Raw genomic sequence first — 20,627 nt, 5'->3', positions numbered from 1 at the left:
TGCAAACAGGACTTCTTATGACTTTCCTTCACCAATGTCTTTCTTCTTGTCACTCTTCCATAAAGTGCAGATTTGTGGAGAACACGACTAATAGTTGTCCTGTGGACAGATTCTCCCACCTGAGCTGTGGATCTCTGCAGCTCCTCCAGAGTTACCATGGACCTCTTGGCTCTTCTCTGATGAATGTTCTCCTTGCCCGGCCTGTCAGTTTAGGTGGACGGCCATGTCTTGGTAGGTTTGCAGTTGTGCCATACTCTTTCCATTTTCGGATGATGGATTGAACAGAGCTCCGTGAGATGTTCAAAGTTTAGGATTATATTTTATAACCTAACCCTGCTTTATACTTCTCCACAATTTTATGCCTGACCTGTCTGGTGTGTTCCTTGGCCTTCATGATGCTGTTTGTTCATACTGTTTTTTACTGAAATTAAATTACACACAGGTGGACTCTATTTACTAATTAGATGACTTCTGAAGGCAATTGGTTCCACTAGATTTTAGTTAGGGGTATCAGAGTAAAGGGGGCTGAATACAAATTCCTTCCACTTCACAATTATGTGCCACTTTGTGTTGGACTATCACATAAAATCCCAATAAAATACATTTACGTTTTTGGTTGTAACATGACAAAATGTGGAAAATGTCAAGGGGTATAAATACTTTTTCAAGGCACTGTATAGAAGACACTAATGTATGCAGCTCTGTATCATTAATGTCTGACTTACCTTCCCCACCTAAGGGTCCAAATTAACCCTCCCTCCTACCAGTTCTTATGCCCTTCCCCTTCCCCCTGTGGGCCCAAATCAGCACTCTCCCCTACAACCCTTCAGTCTTTCCACCTCCCCTTGAGGGCCCAACTCAATGCTCCTACCTACCGCCCCTCAGTCCTTCCCCCTACACCCTGAGGGCCCAACTCAATGCTCCTACCTTCCCCCTACACCCCTTTACATCAAGGTAAAGGGGTTCACTGATGTAAGAGGGGAGTGAGGACACAGGTATAAGCGGGGACCCTTATATCAGTGCCCCCCCTTATATCAGTGACCCCCCACAGAGTGACTGACTGCCCCAAATTTTATAGCGATTGCAAGGAGGAAGGGGGGGGGGGCCTGGGTCATTTTTCCCACTGACCACCAATGTAAAGGGGCATTCTCCCCTCTAGCCACCAATGTAAGGAGCATTCTTCTCACTGATCACCAATGTAAGGAACATTCTTCTCACTGATCACCAATGTAAGGAACATTCTTCTCACTGATCACCAATGTAAGGAACATTCTTCCTACTGATCACCAATGTAAGGAACATTCTTCTCACTGACCACCAATGTAAGGAACATTCTTCTCACTGATCACCAATGTAAGGAACATTCTTCTCACTGACCACCAATGTAAGGAACATTCTTCTCACTGATCACCAATGTAAGGAACATTCTTCCTACTGATCACCAATGTAAGGAACATTCTTCTCACTGATCACCAATGTAAGGAACATTCTTCCCACTGACCACCAATGTAAGGAACATTCTTCTCACTGATCACCAATGTAAGGAACATTCTTCCCAATGATCACCAATGTAAGGAACATTCTTCCCACTGATCACCAATGTAAGGAACATTCTTCTCACTGATCACCAATGTAAGGAACATTCTTCCTACTGATCACCAATGTAAGGAACATTCTTCCCAATTTTTCTTTATTAAAAGTCTTGCAATCAATAAGCATAAAATCACTATATATAATATACATAAATATATACATATTTACATAAATGAAAATAAATATAGCAAATCTGCTCTCAAACAAAAAATGACTTTACAGCAAAAACAAAACTCATCATGAACATGTCATTATTGGGGATAATCTCACTACAACTCACACCAATACACCAGACATCTAAACTGTGAGGTCAAGAAACAAACCCGCACCCATTATGCATGCAGCCCTTCTTCAAAAAGAAGATACTAACCAACAAAAGCTAAGGGAGTGAAAGAAACAGAAAAAGAAAAGGAGCACCTCACCCAGAGATGGGCAGTTCACCAAAGGCAGGTCTGATATTCCTCCACGCCCTTTTCCAGACCGCCCGAGGCTCCCTGCCCCTCTCAAGACCCCGAATTTTCCCAACCTCACCCAGAATATCGTGCACCACCACCTCAACAGAGAGGACTTTTTTCCGCAGGGTAATCTGGCACCGTGCATTCCATGTGAAGTAACGGACAACTATACTAACTAAAAACAGTGTATCCAAATCAAAATCCCAGCAAGTCGGGAATGCCCCGTACACCCACTCCGCATAACTCATGCGATAGAAAAAGGGGATGCCTAGAGCCCTCCCCACCCTTTTATACACCTCTATGTTAAAGGGACACTGCAGCAAAAAGTGGTCCATAGACTCCACTTTACCAACACACTCCGCTCTAGGACAATCCCGATCATCCACAGGGCGATGCTTCAAGTTCCCTCTGACATAGAGCCTTCCATGGAAAGCGAGCCAGGCTTGATCCCTAAACTTCAAGGGGATTCTTTCTAAATTGATTAAACGCAACCCCTCCCTCATTACAGAGCCTGGGCAATCCCTTAAGGCCAGTGACACACTGAAAGCAGAGCTCAAAATCCTCTTCTCCAGAAGCTTCCTGGGGAGGGACTTGATATCCTCCACTGTCACCTGCCACTGCCGAAGTATTTTCAGACACGGGGCAACATAAGCCGGGAGCTTGCCATGTCGGACTCTCAGACTTTTCACTGGCCCGCCATCTTCCCAGCATCGCAGAAAAGGCCTAAAACAAGACTGAAAAATGCCCACCCATCCCGGCGGGTTCTCTGCTAGCATGTTACCAAGATTGTACTTTAAAAAGAGCAGAGAAAAGAAAACTATTGGGTTGACCATTCCTAGGCCACCCTCCCGCCTAGACAGGTAAGTTACATTGCGTTTGATCAGGTTCAGCCTATTTCCCCATAACAGTTGGAAAAAACAGCTGTACACCCTTGCATAGAGAGATGCTGGCAAGATACAGACGAAGCTGACATATAAAAAGATTGGGACCAGGTACGTTTTGATCAAGTCAACCCTCTCCCTCAAGGAAAGCTTCCATTTCTTCCAGCTTGCTACTTTGGCATTGGCACACACCAACCTGCTTTCCCAATTTCGATGACCATAGTCACCAGGACCAAATTTGATGCCCAACACTTTAATTTCCTGCTGGGGCTCTGGGAAGGCATCCGGAAGTTCGAAGCTTTCACCCTCCTCACCCATCCAGAAAACTTCACTCTTTTCATGGTTGACTTTAGAACCAGAAGCCTCCGTGTACTGCTCTATCATAGAGACCACCTCCTGCGCCTCCTCTGTCCCAGAGACAATAACAGACACATCATCGGCATAGGCCACGACCTTCAGAGGCGGCACACCAGCAATGCCCAAAGGCACCCCGCACAAAGATCCACTCTCTAGCCTTCTTATGAAGGGGTCGATTGCGAATACATATAACAGGGGGCTCAGAGGACATCCCTGGCGCACACCAGAGCCAACCTCAAAAGGCCGTCCAACCCAACCATTAACCAGTGGGAAGCTCTCAGCCCCTCTATATAATGTCTTCAGCCAATCTATAAACCTCCCCTGCAGGCCGTATCTACCAAGTAGCAAATACAGGTACTCGTGATTGACTCTATCAAAAGCCTTCGCCTGATCCAATGCCAGCAAGTACTTTCTCCATCCAGCAGCCCTGCATCGTTCCAAAGCCTCCCGGACAGCTAAAACCGCTGAAAAGGTACTTCTACCTTGGACTGAGCAGTGCTGATGACTGGACAACAAATCGCCTGCTACTGACGACAAGCGCCAAAAAAGAATCTTCGCCAGGATCTTTCTATCAACATTAAGAAGACTGATGGGGCGCCAGTTCTCAATCATTGAGGGGTCTTTACCTTTAGACAGAAGAATCACAGCGGATTGCCTCATGGAGGGAGGGAGCGAACCCTCTTCTAGACAGCTGTTATAAACCTCTGCTAAAAAGGGAGCCAGAATGGACTTAAAACACTTGTAGAATTCAGCTGTCAACCCATCTGGCCCAGGCGATTTTTTGGTAGCCAGCTTCTCTATAGCATGAACTACCTCATCCACTGAAATTGGTTCTGTCAAATCCATCAAAGGCAATGTACCATTTCCCAATCCTGGAGTAGAATCCAGAAAGCTTTCCATCCTGTCCCGACAAAGGTCCTTTCTTCCCAGAAGGTCTGCGTAATATGACCTGAAGATCTCCAGGATCCCTGATCTGGACTTCACCAGGGAACCCGTACTATCCCTCAGGCCTATGACCGTCTTAACTGCTATGCCTTGCTTACAGTTCTGGTAAGGATCAGGCGAGTGATATTTTCCATAATCCCTCTCCAGAACCAAGGAGGCATGCCGGTCGTATTGACACTTCCTAAGAAGAAACTTCACCTCAGAGATCTCCCCTGGATCTCCTCTATACGAGACAAGACGATCAAGCTTCCTCCGCAAATGCTGGTAGGCAATGTACATACCAAGCTGCTTCTTCTTACTTATGGCCTTGAAAAGTCCAATTGTCCTTTGTTTCACAAGCTCCCACCACTCTGACTTACTGCTGCAAAAGTCCAGAATAGAAACCTGTGCCTGAAAAAAATCCTCAAAGGATTGTCTTACCTCTACATCTTCCAGGAGAGCCGAATTCAGTTTCCAGGTACCCCTTCCCCTGGGTGGAGTGTCCGAGGCATTCAGAGTCACAGACAGCATACAGTGGTCAGAGAACTCCACCGCTCTCAACTCAGGAGCCGAGAAAGCAGAGTTCTCCTTTAAAAAAAACCTATCTATCCTACTCTGACTATTCCCTCTCTGAAATGTGAATCCCGTGCTGCCAGGGCAGTGCTTAATATGCACATCTACCAGGCCTGCTTGTCTCACCATATCTCTAAGAAAAACGCTATCGTAACCCAGCCTGTCTATGGAGCCTCTCCTGTCTTCAGGCCTAATTATGGTGTTAAAATCACCTCCAAAGACAACCTGCTGGGACGTAAAAAGGAAGGGCTTGATCTCTGTGAGGAGGCATTTCCTGCCCCATTTTGACTGCGGTCCATAGATATTGATCAGCCGCAGGTCCTGCCCCCTAACAGAGACGTCCAAGACCATGCATCTCCCCATTTCTACCTCAATTACCCGCCGGCACGTTACCATATCGGTTTTAAAAAGGACCGCAACTCCGCTGCAGGGCTCAGCCGCAAGAGACCAAAAGGAGGGACCGCATCTCCACTCCCTTTTTGCTAGATGGACATCGGCCAAAGTATTGAGCCAGGTCTCTTGCAAAAATAAAATCTCGGCATCAAACTCGCTGAGCAAAAATAAGGCAATATCACGAGCTCTTGCAGATTTAATGCTGGCGACATTAATGGTCGCCACCTTTATCGGAGTGGGAACTGCCATCAGGATGATTGGGGTAGTCGTTTCTTAACCTTTGCCACACTCTCATCACCAGAAACAGCTCTCTTCAGACTACGTGACTCCCCCTCATCCATGGATGATAAAGAGAAAGATATATCAGACATCTCATCACCCGACAAAACTGAAAAGGTATTACCAAGAGGAACCCCTCCTGGGTCCGACCCTGAGGAAGAAATGACCACTTTACTTGTCTTCCTCCTCTTCTTCTTTTTCTTCCTCCTAAACTTCTCCCACCCCTCATCATCCGAATCCCCCTCAACAGAGGGTGAGACATGGGATATGGACACCCTTCTATCAGCCCCACCCCCATCCAGCACCCCCACATTCCCCTGACCACGTTTGTGCCGCTGAGGGACAGGGACTGGAGGCCGAGTGGGAAGATCCGCCAAACCTGCCCCCCCAGCAGCTTCTGCCAGTCTGGAGGATCTACGTACAGTAGGATTAGGGACCACCACATGGGGGACAGACTCAGGGACCACATTACTAGGTGAAACAGAATCCGAAACAACAGATGTAACAGACACAGGAGGGACAGACTCAGGGACCACATTACTAGGGGAAACAGAATCTGGAACAGATATAACAGAAACAGGAGGGGCAATAACAGTTTTAGCGGCCTCATCCTCCTTATCAAGTCTCTGCAACTCAGCCTCCAATCCTGGCAAGTTATGTAATGCCTCCGGGCACTGGCTATAAGGATGACCGAGTTTTTGGCACAAATTGCACCGAATTTCAGTACAATCCTTGGCCAAATGGTCCAGATCCTGGCATAGTGAGCATTTCTTACGGGTACAAGTAGATGCAAAATGGCCTTTGTCTCCACATTTATTACAGACTTTAGGCTGACCCTGGTAAAAAATAGTCAGCCTATCTCTCCCCAGAAAAGCTGAACAGGGAAGGTGTTGAACTACATTGCCCAGCATGCCCAATTTTAGTGACACTGTCCAGGCCCCTGTCCATATCCCATGCTCATCAAGGACCTTCCGCAGTGGAGCGAGGACCTCACCATATCGGCGTAGCCATACTATCAAATCAGCCTCTGGTATGGATTCGTTACGCACCAGGATCGTCACCGACTTTATCAGAGGCTGCCTGGAAATCACCTTTGGCACCAAACCACTCCACTGCGGAAGGCCCTTGCACCTCCTATATCGCTCCCAAAAAAAATCCAAACCCTCAGGCTTTACAAAGGACAAATCAAATTCATAACTCCCCACTGGGCAAATCAAAGCAAAGATATCTGATGCTTTAAACCCCATTTCCAGAACCAACTCAGCCACCCTCCCCCTTACTGGTGGGGTCCCCTCCCCCTCCCACTTCAATTGTACCACATTCCTCCTCCTGTACCCACCAACCATCCCACCACCAAGCCCCCCCAAATTGTGACCACTAAAATTCCCTCCACCCTCTTTGGTGCGACTCCCCAGAACGGACGCATAACTGCCCACATTTCTCCCAGCAGAAGAAGCATTTGTGTGTTTTGAACCGTCTGTCACATTTCTGGCAGATATCGATTGTACAGATTTGGTCTGCACAATCGCTGAGTCTTTCCTCTGCTGAGCAGGGAGAGCAATGTCATTTTTATTTTTCCCAGCAGTATTAACCCCTTCACCACCACCCACCACATTCATAGTTTTATCATTACTGTCAATCTTAATACTTGCTGGTAGATTCACAGTTCCTGTAGTCTTCCCAACAGTGTCAGTTCCCACTGCTGTGCTGGTGGAATCTTCAGCTGGCCTGTTCTCTTCCATCAGGACAGGACTTTCAGCAGGCTGGTCTGACACATCCATGGCTTCCACTGCACATGGTGCAATGTGCTGATCCCCTCCCCCATCACCATCAATCAGCTCTGCTGGAACACAGAGAGGCTCAGGTGAGGCAATCTCTTTGCTGGTGTCAGCCTTACTGTGTGAAACACATGCAGCAAACTTGATAGAGGAACTACTGGTCTCAGCAAATGCAGGAGTAGAAACATCCATGTTCAGGGTGTTTGGTGCAGGTCCATCTTCATTCCCTGGTTTATCTTTCCTCTCATCCCCAGAAATGGCAAACTTGTCTGCTCTCAGGGGTGACTCCATCCGCTGGATGAAGGTCAGGGTGCCATGCTCACTCTCAACCCCCTGGCTGGTTGCCGCTGGCGATTCCAAGGCCTTACATGGGGGGAGAGGTGCAGAGGCAGATGGACCCGGGTCATCCATAACCTGAGGCTGCTGATCCATGCGACTTACTGACGACTGGCTGGCAAATCTCTTCTCATTCTCAAATTTTTCTTTAAAAGCTCCACTTCTGGCTTTTAATTTTTCCAACAATAAAGTTTGCTGCTTTACTTTTTCCTCATATTCCTGTAACTCAGGCTTCATGGCTGTGCGATTTCTACTCCAGGCCTGGAAGTATTTGGCTTTGAAGTTCTTATGGTTAGTTTTCAAAACTTGAAGTTTCTCTTCAGCCCTTCCAATTTCCCTAAAGCGATCAACAATCTTCTGTCTGAAGATACTCGCATCCATACCAGGGCCTGGACCCACAGTCAGATCCTCCACCTCCTCCTCACTAGGCCCTGTGTCATCAGAGGGATCCCTCCCTGGGCCTCCCCCAGGATCAGGCATTGTTCCTGGGCCAAACTAGCAGGCAAGGCCCAGGCTTGAAAAAAGGCTGGTTCTCAGAGAGCTCCTTGGGTGTGTCCTCCTCCACCTTCCCACTGACCACCAATGTAAGGAACATTCTTCCCACTGATCACCAATGTAAGGAACATTCTTCTCACTGATCACCAATGTAAGGAACATTCTTCTCACTGATCACCAATGTAAGGAACATTCTTCTCACTGATCACCAATGTAAGGAACATTCTTCTCACTGATCACCAATGTAAGGAACATTCTTCTCACTGATCACCAATGTAAGGAACATTCTTCCCACTGACCACCAATGTAAGGAACATTCTTCTCACTGATCACCAATGTAAGGAACATTCTTCCCACTGACCACCAATGTAAGGAACATTCTTCCCAATGATCACCAATGTAAGGAACATTCTTCTCACTGATCACCAATGTAAGGAACATTCTTCCCAATGATCACCAATGTAAGGAACATTCTTCCCACTGACCACCAATGTAAGGAACATTCTTCTCACTGATCACCAATGTAAGGAACATTCTTCCCACTGATCACCAATGTAAGGAACATTCTTCCCACTGATCACCAATGTAAGGAACATTCTTCTCACTGATCACCAATGTAAGGAACATTCTTCTCACTGATCACCAATGTAAGGAACATTCTTCTCACTGATCACCAATGTAAGGAACATTCTTCTCACTGATCACCAATGTAAGGAACATTCTTCCCACTGACCACCAATGTAAGGAACATTCTTCTCACTGATCACCAATGTAAGGGACATTCTTCTCACTGATCACCAATGTAAGGAACATTCTTCTCACTGATCACCAATGTAAGGAACATTCTTCCCACTGATCACCAATGTAAGGAACATTCTTCTCACTGATCACCAATGTAAGGGACATTCTTCTCACTGATCACCAATGTAAGGAACATTCTTCCCACTGATCACCAATGTAAGGAACATTCTTCTCACTGATCACCAATGTAAGGAACATTCTTCTCACTGACCACCAATGTAAGGAACATTCTTCTCACTGATCACCAATGTAAGGAACATTCTTCCCACTGATCACCAATGTAAGGAACATTCTTCTCACTGATCACCAATGTAAGGAACATTCTTCTCACTGATCACCAATGTAAGGAACATTCTTCTCACTGACCACCAATGTAAGGAACATTCTTCTCACTGATCACCAATGTAAGGAGCATTCTTCTCACTGACCACCAATGTAAGGAACATTCTTCTCACTGACCACCAATGTAAGGAACATTCTTCTCACTGATCACCAATGTAAGGAACATTCTTCCCACTGATCACCAATGTAAGGAACATTCTTCCCACTGATCACCAATGTAAGGAACATTCTTCCCACTGATCACCAATGTAAGGGACATTCTAGCCCCTTGACCATCCCTTTAATGTACCATGAGCTGTAGATATAGTAAATATAGGTAGGGTTTCCCTGAGACCAGAAAGTTATTGCAATGGTTCCTTATGTTTAAAAGGTTGAGAAAGGCAGAGCTGGAGGCTCCACCAAACCTAGTATACACATAGAAATGTTTAGAGGTGGGTAGTCAAGGTGGAGATGATTTCCACAATTGCAGACTAGAAGGTCTGGATTTTAGGAAATCCTTAAAATATATGTGTAATGTCCTGAAAGCATTGTCAGCAATGAGGGGGCACATATAGGTACACTTTCATCAGCCTGGATAGTGTAAAGTGGACTATTAGTATCTTAAGAGAATTATGCCGCTTACACACGGTCGGACTTTTTGACCGGACTTGTCCGACGGATGCCGACGGACCAAATCTGGCGGACAATCCGATCGTGTGTGGGCTTCACCGGACATTCAGTGGACTTTTCCAGTCGCAAATCTGACAGACTTTAGATTTGGAACATGCTTCAAATCTTTACGCCGTAACTCCGCCGGACCCAGAAATCCGCTTGTCTGTATGCTAGTCCGACGGACAAAAACCGCTGCTAGGGCAGCTATTGGCTACTGGCTATCAACTTCCTTATTTTAGTCCGGTGTACGTCATCACGTACGAATCCGTCGGACTTTGGTGTGATCGTGTGTAGGCAAGTCCGGTCGTTAGAAAGTCCGTTGAAAGTCTGCCAAAAGTCCGTCGAAAGTCTGTCAGACGTGTCGGACTTTTGTAGCTGAAAAGTCAGACCGTGTGTACGCGGCATTACACCCGGCATACAGGACAAGAGAAGTGGTACTGTGCAGAGTCCATAGATACAGAAAAATTCCGCGTACACACGAGGGGACTTTTCGGCAACAAAAGTCTGACGGCCATTCCGACGGACTTTCGTTAGACTTTTAACGGACTTCCAACAGACTTTTGAACGAACGGACTTGCCTACACGAGATCACACCAAAGTCCGACGGATTCATACGTGATGACGTATGACCGGACTAAAATAAGGAAGTTGATAGCCAGTAGCCAATAGCTGCCCTAGCGTGGGTTTTCATCCGTCGGACTAGCATACAGACGAGCGGATTTTTCGACCGGACCTGAGTCAGTCGAAAAGATTTGAAACATGTTCTAAATCTAAAGTCCTTCAGATTTTTGACTGGAAAAGTCCGCTGAAGGTCTGATGAAGCCCACACATGATCGGATTGTCTGCTGGACTCGGTCCGTCGGACCAGTCCGGTCAAAAAGTCCACTCGTGTACGCTGTATATAGATACTGAGAATTACAACCGACCTACAGGACAAGAGAATTGGTACTGTGCAGAGTCCATACATACAGAATAAGAGCAGATACCGAGAATTACACCCAGCATACAGGAGAAGAGAAGTGGTACTGTGCAGAGTCCATATATACAGAATAAGAGCAGATACCGAGAATTACACCCGACATACAGGAGAAGAGAAGTGGTACTGTGCAGAGTCCATATATACAGAATAAGAGCAGATACCGAGAATTACACCCGGCATACAGGAGAAGAGAAGTGGTACTGTGCAGAGTCCATATATACAGAATAAGAGCAGATACCGAGAATTACACCCGACATACAGGAGAAGAGAAGTGGTACTGTGCAGACTCCATATATACAGAATAAGAGCAGATACCGAGAATTACACCCGGCATACAGGAGAAGAGAAGTGGTACTGTGCAGAGTCCATATATACAGAATAAGAGCAGATACCGAGAATTACACCCGACATACAGGAGAAGAGAAGTGGTACTGTGCAGAGTCCATGTATACAGAATAAGAGCAGATACCGAGAATTACACCCGACATACAGGAGAAGAGAAGTGGTACTGTGCAGAGTCCATATATACAGAATAAGAGCAGATACCGAGAATTACACCCGACATACAGGAGAAGAGAAGTGGTACTGTGCAGAGTCCATGGTGCTAGATGCAATACAATTTTTTGGAAGTTTGCACCCCTTTAAGAATGTACATACAGGGCTGAGGTAGAAGAGGCACCTATCTTGGGTGCCATGCCGCAGGGGGTACAGCTAGGGTAGGAGTCTCCCCTGCTTCATCATCGCCCAGCAGTGTGCTACACTGTGCAGGTCTGAGCTGATATCCCAGTCCTGCAGATTACACTGGGAGATCACGGCTTTCCCTGTGTAACTGGTGGGATCTGCTTTATCATAAGAGTGACAGCCGCCCGGCTCTGTACTCCGAGCTCCGTGTGTTCCTGATAAACTGGATTACAGCACCCGGCTGTCCCCAGACTGACAATGCTGCTGCCGGCTGTGCCTCCTGTGCTCCTTCATCCAAAGTGGAGTTGCGCTTTAATACAGGAGGTGTGTTACTGGCCAGATCACTAGGTAAAAATAAAGAAAAGAAAAGAAAAATGAAAACGAATGCAGCCACCACATCTAATGATTGGTAATCTGCAATATATCACATTTCTGGTTTTGGGTTGAATACCGCCGTAATGTGGATCTCTCTCAGATAAACACAGCGGGATTGTTTCGGCGTGCTGTATACAGCAGCGGAGGATGGTATACGCTCTGGCTCATCCGCACGTCTTACATCATTCCTTTATTTATTTATACAAAGAGGAATTCCAGTCAATAAGAAAAAAAAAAAATCAGCGTTCGGCAGTGGCTTCCCTAGCAGAGTGTTCGTTTTCATGCTGCGTGTGCGCTCTGTGCCTGGTACTGCTCAGTGTGATGCTCCATGCAGGTCCAGTTTGGGGCTTCTTTGTGATTTATACATTTATTTTTGCATTTTAATCCCTGTAATACTTTTCCAGCCTTTTCTGGAACTTTTTTGTTTAAAAGTTTAAATCAGTATTTTTTGCTACAAAATTACTTAGAACATCCCGAACATATTACATATATATATATATATATATATATATATATATATATATATATACACAGTTGTGCTCATAAGTTTACATACCCTGGCAGAATTTATGATTTCTTGCCCATTTTTCAGAGAATATGAATGATAACACAAAAACTTTTCTTTCACTCATGGTTAGTGTTTGGCCGAAGCCATTTATTATCAATCAACTGTGTTTACTATTTTTAAATCATAATGACAACAGAAAGTACCCAAATTACCCTGATCAAAAGTTTACATACCCTGGTGATTTTGGCCTAATAACATGCACACAAGTTGACACAAAGGGGTTTGAATGGATATTAAAGGTAACCATCTTCACCTGCAGGGCCGATCCTGGGCGGGTGCAGGGGGTGCACCGCACCCCAGCGCTGTCATCTGCCTGCAGAAGAGGGGCGCCGAAGCTGACTGCAACCAGTGACGTCAGTCAGAGACCGCGGCCGCCCCAGCATTCACAGCGCACGGCGGCCACCCCAGCATTCAGAGCGCGCTGCCTCCGAGGCTTGTGAACAAGCTCCGCCCACCTCTGCCATGTTCTTTAGACAGCGTGGCTATGAGGGAGTGGAGCAGAGCGTGTCTGTAGAGAGAGAGCTGCTCAGCTGCCAGTGCCTGCCTTGCTGTGAGTGACTCCCTGCACTGCACCAGGCCGGTCAAGGAAGTAAGTGAATAAGTTGTGCCCATTAATAGCAGCCACTGTGCCCATCACAAGCTGCCACTGTGCCCATCAAACGCCCACTGTGCCCATCAAAAGTTGCCATTGTGCCCATCAAACGCCCACTGTGCCCATCAAAAGCTGCCACTGTGCCCATCAAACGCCCACTGTGCCCATCAAACACAGCCACTGTGCCCATCAAACGCCCACTGTGCCCATCAAACACAGCCACTGTGCCCATCAAATTCAGCCACTGCCCATCAAACGCAGCTACTGTGCCCATCAAAAGCTGCCACTGTGCCCATCATACACAGCCACTGTGCCCATCAAATTCAGCCACTGCCCATCAAATGCAGCTAATGTGCCCATCAAACGCAGCCACTGTGCCATCAAACACAGGCCACTGTGCCCATCACATGCTGCCACTGTGCCCATCAAACGCAGCCACTGTGCCCATCAAACGCTGCCACTGTGCCCAACAAAAGCAGCCACTGTGTCCATCAAACGCAGCTACTGTGCCCATCAAACACAGCCATTGTGCCATCAAATACAGCCACTGTGCCATCAAACACAGCCACTGTGCTCTTCAAACGCAACCACTGTGCCCATAAAACACTGCCACTGTGCCCATCAAACACAGCTACTGTGCCCATCAAACACAGCCACTGTTCCCATTAAAAGCAGCCACTGTGCCCATCAAACGCTGCCACTGTGCCCATTAAAAGCAGCCACTGTGCCCATGAAATGCTGCCACTGTGCCCATCAAGTGGGATACTATGCGATTTCGTGTGTGTGTAATGTGTGTAATGAGTCATGGGGAAAGCAAAGGAATTGTCAAAGGATCTGCAGGAAAAGGTAAATGAACTGTATAAAACAGGACAGGGATATAAAAAGATATCCAAGGAATTGAGAATGCCAATCAGCAGTGTTCAAACTCTAATCAAGAAGTGGAAAATGAGGGGTTCTGTTGAAACCAAACCACGGTCAGGTAGACCAACTAAAATTTCAGTCACAACTGTCAGGAAAATTGTTCGGGATGCAAAGAAAACCCCACAAATAACTTCAGGTGAAATACAGGACTCTCTGAAAACATGAGGTGTGGCTGTTTCAAGATGCACAATAAGGAGGCACTTGAAGAAAGATGGGCTGCATGGTCGAGTCACCAGAAGAAAGCCAAATGCAAATGTCACAAAGTATCCCACTTATAATACTCCAAACAGCACAGAGACAAGCCTCAAACCTTCTGGCACAAAGTCATTTGGAGTGATGAGACCAAATTGAGCTTTTTGGCCACAACCATAAACACTACATTTGGAGAGGAGCCAACAAGGCCTATGATGAAAGGTCCACCATCCCTACTGTGAAACACGGAGATGGATCGCTGATGTTTTGGGGATGTGTGAGCTACAAAGGCACAGGAAATTTGGCCAAAATTGATGGCAAGATGAATGCAGTACGTTATCAAAAAATACTGGAGGAACATTTGCATTCATCAGCCAGGAAGCTGCACATGGGACGTACTTGGACATTCCAACATGACAATGACCCAAAACACAAGGCCAAGTCGGCCTGTCATTGGCTACAGCAGAATAAAGTGAAGGTTCTGGAGGGGCCATCTCAGTCTCCTGACCTCAATATCATTGAGCCCCTCTGGGGAGATCTCAAAACATGCAGTTCATGCAAGACAGCCCAAGAATTTACAGGAACTGGAGGCTTTTTGCCAAGAGGAATGGGCAGCTTTACCATCTGAGAAGATAAAGAGCCTCATCCACAAATACCACAAAAGACTTCAAGCTGTCATTGATGTTAAAGGGGGCAATACACAGTATTAAGAACTGGGGTATGTAAACTTTTGATCAGGGTCATTTGGGTAGTTTCTGTTGTCATTATGATTTAAAAAGAGTAAACACAGTTGGTTGATAATAAATGGCTTCAGCCAAACACTAACCATGAGTGAAAGAAAAGTTTCTGTGTTATCATTCATATTCTCTGAAAAAATGGCCAAGAAATCATAAATTCTGCCAGGGTATGTAAACTTATGAGCACAACTGTATATATCCCCCATTTCAGGCTTCCATCTTTGCCCGGTCTTCCTTTCCGGGGCGTATATACTGTATATAATTTTAGCAGAGACCCTAGAGAATAAAATGGTGGTCGTTGCAATATTTTATGTCACACGGTATTTGCGAAGTGGTCTTTCCAACCCAATTGTTTTTGGAATAAATACACTTTAGTGAATTTTAATACGAAAAAAAACCACCATAGATAACTACATTTTATTTTGGGTAAAATATAAAAGATGATGTTACGCCGAGTAAATAGATACCAAACATGTTACACTTTAAAATTGCGCACGCTCGTGGAACGGCGACAAACTACGGTACTTAAAAATCTCCATAGGCGACGCTTTTAAAAATGTAAAAGAGTTACAGAGGAGGTCCAGCGCTAGAATTATCGCTCTCGCTCTGACGTTCACGGCGATACCTCACATGTGTGGTTTGAACGCCGTTTACATATGCGCGCGCGACTTACGTATGAGTTCGCTTTTGTGTGTGAGCATGAAGGGACGGGGGAGCTTTACATTTTTTTATTTTATTTATTTTACTTTTCATTTTTTTATTTTTACACTGTCCCTTTTTTTAATCACTTTTATTCCTATTACAAGGATAGTAAACATCCCTTGTAATAAGAATAAGGCATGACAGGTCCTCTTTATGGAGAGATCTGGGGGTCTATAAGACCTCAGATCTCTCATTTACCTTTAAAAGCAAAAGATCTGTGAAGCCCGGGAGAGACCCGATGCCGGCGGTAGCTCAGCAGTAAAGATTTTTTTTTTTTTGGTAAAGCAAAAGTTAAAAAAAAAAAAAGAATTTACTATGGCTCGGGAACCCGAAAGTGATGTCATGACGTCGCTCCGGTCCTCCAAGGGCATAGACATGAGTAGCGGCAAGTATTTAAAGTGGTTGTAAACCCTTCCGTATACCTAGTGACTTGACCGTCCTCAGGATATACACAGAGATCAAACAAATCCTCCTAAATAAGTTGTACCTGTTTACCTGCAGTCTCTTCTTCTCTACATCCATTCAAATTTCTGGATTTTTACAGCTTGTCTGAGATTTCAGAAAAAAAGGGAGGAGCCGAAATGACACGCTTCAGAGCTCGGGGAGAGCTTCGCTACTCCTAAAACCTTATCCAGGAAAGGGTGTGATGGCAATATTGATACTACTGATTGGAGGGAAGGGACACACCTCCTTTCACACAGCAAATAGAGCTGAGGCTGTCAATCACAGGCTGTGTGCTGGAGCTCCCTCCCCCATCACTGTTTTTCTCTCTGTGTTAGGAAAACTGGTCAGAAGTTATTCATGCTGATAGCAGAGGAAGGAAGCAGCAGACAGAATTGACACTTAGTGCTCTGGATTGAGACAAGTACACACTGTAGAGGGATATGCTTTGTTCGTATTTCATGACTGAGGATTACAACCACTTTAAATCGATCTCCTGGCTGCAGAAGCTGGTCCTGGCTAGAACAGCCGGTGAAGGGCTTTCCAATAAAAGTGATTTGGGTGTCTCAAGAGCTGCTCAATCACTTTCATGAGGCTCTCGAAGTGCGCCCCCAACTGGCGGTGGTTCCCAGGCTCGCCCGTTCCTCGGAGGGAACCCAGAACTGCAGGAAACTGCTGGTACAGTGAAAGCAAAAGGAACTCGGGGAACATCTGTTCACTAATCCCTCCTGTGAATAATGACCTCGGAAGCTTTGTGTATAATAAACCCCCAACGGCTCTATAAAGTGTACCGGTCACCTACCCACTCTATACTATATTACCAAAAGTATTGGGACGCCTGCCTTTACACGCACATGAACTTTAATGATATCCCATTCTTAGTCCTGTAGTGAATAATAAGTACCGTATTTATCGGCGTATAACATGCGCCGGCGTATAACACGCACCCCAAGTTTAGGAGAGAATTTTTAGGAAAAAAACTTTGAGGAGGGAAGTGTAGGGAAAAAAACTTACATTAAAATGCCCATCAATGCAGCCTTATCAGTGTTCATCTGCAGCCTTGTTAGTGTTATTGCTGCCTTGTCAGTGTCAGTGCAGCTTTGACCCAGTGTCCATTGCAGTCTTGTCAGTGCAGCTTTGCCCCAGTGCAGTCTTGTCAGTGCAGCCTTGTCAGTGCAGCTTTGCCCCAGTGCAGTCTTGTCAGTGCAGCTTTGCCCCAGTGCAGTCTTGTCAGTGCAGCCTTGTCAGTGCAGCTTTGCCCCAGTGCAGCCTTATCCCTAGTGTCCATGTTTGCCGCCGCTGCCGCGGACATACACATATAGTTTTAAATATGGTGCAGCGGAGTTCGGAGGGACTAGGCGGCGCTCGTTCAGTGACTGCTCGGAGCCGAGATACACATAGTCGAGTGTATTCGGCTCTTTGCGGCGCCGCTCACAGTCACACCCAGTCCCGCCATTGGACCTGTGTTATGTCCATCATAGGGCGGGACTGGGCGGGACTGTAAGCGGCGCCGGAAAGAGCGGAATACACTCGACTATGTGTATCTCAGCTCCGAGCAGTCACTGAACGAGCGCCGCCGAGTCCCTCCGAACTCCGCGGCGCCATATTTAAAACGACACACTATGTGAATGTCGGCGGCGATCGCCGCCGATAGATCACAATTAGCGTGGATCGGCGTATAACACGCACCCACGATTTTCCCCTGATTTTAAGGGGAAAAAAGTGCGTGTTATACGCCGATAAATACGGTAAGTTGCGCCTTTTTAAGGACAGGTTTCCCGCACAATAATTATTATTGAGTAATTTTTAACGAGGATCTTTTTAAGATACAAAATCAATCTATATGACACAGTCTGTGCACGTGAAACTTATTCACGGAGACGTGCGGGCATATGAAACAGCCATTTATTGGTTGACAAAAACAAATAATCACATGAAATTAAGATACCGATTGCGTTACATGAACGTCTTGAAAATCAATAAAAACACTTGCAAAAATGGGCGTACCTTCCCTCTGACATAATACCACCATGATAACTTCTCGGTAGAATCAATAACCTTGTGAACTTGACAATTAAACAGAACGTCTGTATTTCACACGTACGACCGTTACTATACTGCAGGTAAGTAAGTGGTTAGAAATGTGAAAAATACACCCCACGCCCGCACGTACCCCATCTCACGGGCAGCTGCTTCCTCTGAGTCTCCTCCCTCCTCCTGGCGGCCAATCCGATCGGATCTCCTTTCGGCCAATCGGGTGACGGTTCTCAGGACACTCACATTCACTATTGTCACACAACTGGGTGGGCTTCGGGCGCAGTGCTCAGCGCCCTGAGCCCACCCTTTTTTTAAGCCTATTAGAGCCTCTAATCACGTGCTTAAAAAAAAAAAAAAAAATACCCCGATTGGAATCCAGGCGTCCTGGATGTAGATTAGGTGTCCGGACACATGGATAGGGGGGGCAGCGCCTGTGCGCCCCCTATGGACGGTCCACCACTGCCTAAACCTTGTGAACGGCCTTCCCAGAAGAGTTGAAGCTGTTATAGCTGCAAAGGGTGGGCCAACTCAATATTGAACCCTACGGACTAAGACCGGGATGCCATTAACCACTTCAGCCCTGGAAGAATTTACCCCCTTCCTGACCAGAGCACTTTTTGCGATTCTACACTGCGTCGCTTTAGCTGACAATCGCGCGGTCGTGCGAAGTGGCTCCCAAACAAAACTGACATCCTTTTTTTCCCCAGAAATAGAGCTTTCTTTGGTGGTATTTGATCATCTCTGCGTTTTTTTTTTTTTTTTTGCGCTATAAACAAAAAAAGAGCGACAATTTTGAAAAAAACACAATATTTTGTACTTTTTGCTATAATTAATATCCCCCCCCCCCTTTTTTTTTTAAAAGACAATTTTTTCTCAGTTTAGGCCGATATGTATTCTTCTACATATTTTTGGTAAAAAAAATTGCAATAAGCGTATATTGATTGGTTTGTGCAAAACAGGGGATAGATTTATAGCATTTTTATTATTTTTTTTTTTTTTTTACTAGTAATGGCGGCGATTTGCGATTTTTATCGGGACTGCAACATTATGGCGGACACATCGGACAATTTTGACACATTTTTTGGGACCATTGGCGTTAATACAGCGATCAGTGCTATAAAAATGTCACCCGCAGGGAAGGGGTTAACACTAGGGGGCGATCAAGGGGTTAAATGTGTTCCCTAGGAGGTGTTTCTAACTGTGGGGGGGAGGGGACTGACTGGAGGAGGAGAGAGATCGCTGTTCCTGATCACTAGGAACAGCAGATCTCTCTCTACTCCCCTGTAGAGAGTGATTAGGGAGTGATTCTAACTGTAGGGGGAGGGGACTCACAAGGGGAGGAGACCGATCGGAGTGCTCTGAGTATTTCTGGGATTTTCACACACAACCATCTCTCGGGGTTTACAGAGAATGGTCTGGAAAAAAAGAGAAAATATCCAGTGAGCGGCAGTTGTGTGGAGGAAAATGCCTTGTTGCTGTCAGAGGTCAGAGGAGAATGGGCAGACTGGTTCCAGATGATAGAAAGGCAACAGTAACTCAAATAATCACTCGTTACATCCAAGGTATGCAGAATACCATCTCTGAACACACAACACATCGAACCTTGAAGTAGATGGGCTACAGCAGCAGAAGACCACACTGGGTGCCACTCCTGTCAACTAAGAACAGGAAACTGAGGCTACAATTTGCACAATTCTCACCAAAATCGGAAAATAGAAGATTGGAAAAACGTTGCCTGGTCTGATGAGTCTGGATTTCAGCTGTGACATTCAGATGGTGGGGTCAGAATTTGGCGCATGGATCCATCCTGCCTTGTATCACCGGTTCAAACTGGTGGTGGGGGTGTAATGGTGGGGGGGGGATATTTTCTTGGCACACTTTGGGCCCCTTAGTACCAATTGAGCATTGTTTAAACACCACGGCCTACCTGACCATGTCCATCCCTTTATGACTACAGTGTCCCCATCTTCTGATGGCTCCTTCCAGCAGGATAATGCACCATGTCACAAAGCTCCAATCATCTCACCACTGGACAATGAGGTCCCTGTACTCCAATGGCCTCCACACTCACCACATCTCATCCAATAGACCACCTCTGGCATGTGGTGGAATGGGAGATTGGCATCATGGAAATCTGAAGCAACTGCGTGGTGTTATCATGTCACTATGGACCAAAATCTCTGAGGAACATTTCCAACACCTTGTTGAATCTATGCCACCAAGAATGAAGGCAGTTCTGAAGGCAAAAGGGGGTCCAACCCGGTACTAGCAAGGGGTACCTAATAAAAGTGGCCGGTGAGTGTATGTCCGTGGGCAGCAGAGCGTTCTGTGCCGAGAGTGCGCTCACAATGCAAAGACAGATCTCAGTCTCTGTTAAGGATTGGTAGCCAGCAGGATTGGCTCTCGATCACATGACCACTCTGACAGCCAATGATAGTGGTCACACGATCAGCTGATTTACCCCATGACCCTGTTAAAGGGAAGCTGGCTGGGAAGGGGTTAAGGTCTTTCATACTGCTTTTCGCAAAAGAAAATATTATTTTT

The sequence above is a fragment of the Aquarana catesbeiana genome, linkage group LG05, assembly GCF_042186555.1.
Source record: "Aquarana catesbeiana isolate 2022-GZ linkage group LG05, ASM4218655v1, whole genome shotgun sequence".
NCBI lineage: Eukaryota > Metazoa > Chordata > Amphibia > Anura > Ranidae > Aquarana > Aquarana catesbeiana.
This window is presented reverse-complemented; position numbering follows the sequence as displayed.